The sequence below is a fragment of the Schistocerca americana genome, unplaced genomic scaffold, assembly GCF_021461395.2.
Source record: "Schistocerca americana isolate TAMUIC-IGC-003095 unplaced genomic scaffold, iqSchAmer2.1 HiC_scaffold_59, whole genome shotgun sequence".
Classification (NCBI taxonomy): Eukaryota; Metazoa; Arthropoda; class Insecta; order Orthoptera; family Acrididae; genus Schistocerca; species Schistocerca americana.
The window spans coordinates 518,028-520,222 of record NW_025726335.1 but is presented as its reverse complement, the minus strand read 5'-3'; positions in this window follow the sequence as shown (position 1 = coordinate 520,222).

Below are 2,195 nucleotides of genomic sequence, written 5' to 3'. Positions count from 1 at the left end.
CTAAGATTTGAACCTCACCTGTGAGTCCAGTTTTAGATTCTGATGCTTCACTTCAGGTTTACTGTATCCCTTGGACCTTCTTATTGACGATGAAACACAATAATTGCATCCGAAATTAATACAAATGGCACAATGCCGTCTTAAGTACAAGAGGACAGACACTCTAACTTTCTATGATTTGAACCACTCTAATGGGGCCAGTTTTAGATTCCGATGCTTCACTTCAGGTTTACTGTATCCATTGGACCTTCTTATTGACGATGAAACACAGAAATTGCATCCGAATTTAATACAAAAGGCACAATGCCGACTTAAGCACAAGAGGACTGACACTCTAACTTTCTCTGATTTGTACCTCTTCTGTGAGTCCAGTTTTAGATTCCGATGCTTCACTTCAGGTTTACTGTATCCCTTGGACTTTCTTATTGACGATGAAACACAGAAATTGCATCCAATTTTAATACAAAAGGCACAATGCCGACTTAAGTACAAGAGGACTGACACTCTAACTTTCAATTATTTGAACCTCTCCTGTGAGTCCAGTTTTAGATTCCGATGCTTCACTTCAGGTTTTCTGTATCCCTTGGACCTTCTTATTGACGATGAAACACAGAAATGGCATCCGAATTTAATATAACAGTCACAATGCCGACTTAAGTACAAGAGGACTGACACTCTAACTTTCTATGATTTGAACCTCTCCTGTGAGTCCAGTTTTTGTTGCCGAGGCTTCACTTCAGGTTTACTGTATCCCTTGGACCTTCTTATTGACGATGAAACACAATAATTGCATCCGAAATTAATACAAAAGGCACAATGCCGACTTAAGTACAAGAGGACAGACACACTAATTTTCTATGATTTGAACCACTCCTGTGGGGCCAGTTTTAGATTCCGATGCTTCACTTCAGGTTTACTGTATCCATTGGACCTTCTTATTGACGATGAAACACAGAAATTGCATCCGAATTTAATACAAAAGGCACAATGCCGACTTAAGTACAAGGGGACTGACACTCTAACTTTCTATGATTTGAACCTCTCCTGTGAGTCCAGTTTTAGTTTCCGATGCTTCAATTCAGGTTTACTGTATCCCTTGGACCTTCTTGTTGACGATGAAACACAGAAATTGCATCCGAATTTAATACAAAAGGCACAATGCCGGCATAAGTACAAGAGGACTGACACTCTAACTTTCTATGATTTGAAACTCTCCTGTGATTCCAGTTTTAGATTCCGATGCTTCACTTCAGGTTTACTGTATCCCTTGGACCTTCTTATTGACGATGAAACACAGAAATTGCATCCGAATTTAATACAAAAGGCACAATGCCGACTTAAGTACAAGAGGACTGACACTCTAATTTTCTGTGATTTGAACCTCTCCTGTGAGTCCAGTTTTAGTTTCCGATGCTTCACTTCAGATTTACTGTATCCTTTGGACCTTCTTATTGACGATGAAACACAGAAATTGCGTCCGAATTTAATACAAAAGGCACAATGCCGACTTAAGTACAAGAGAACTGACACTCTAAATTTCTATGATTTGAACCTCTCCTGTGAGTCCAATTTTTGTTGCCGAGGCTTCACTTCAGGTGTACTGTATCCCTTGGACCTTCTTATTAACGATGAAACACAGAAATTGCATCGGAAATTAATACAAAAGGCACAATGCCGACTTATGTACAAGAGGACTGACACTCTAAGTTTCTATGATTTGAACCGCTCCTGTGAGTCAGGTTTTAGTTTCCGATGCTTCACTTCAGGTTTACTGAATCCCTTGGACCTTCTTATTGACAATGAGACACAGAAATTGCATACGAATTTAATACAAAAGGCACAGTGCCGACTTAAGTACAAGAGGACAGACACTCCAACTTTCTATGATTTGAACCACTCCTGTGAGTCCACTTTTAGATTCCGATGCTTCACTTCAGGTTTACTGTATCCCTTGGACCTTCTTATTGACGATGAAACACAGAAATTGCATCCGAATTTAATACAAAGGGCACAAAGCCGAGTTAAGTACAAGTGGACTGACACCCTAACTTTCTATGATTTGAACTTCTCCTGTGAGTCCAGTTTAAGATTCCGATGCTTCACTTCATGTTTACTGTATCCCTTGGACCTTCTTATTGTTGATGAAATACAGAAATTGCATCCGAATTTAATACAAAAGCACAATGCCGACTTAA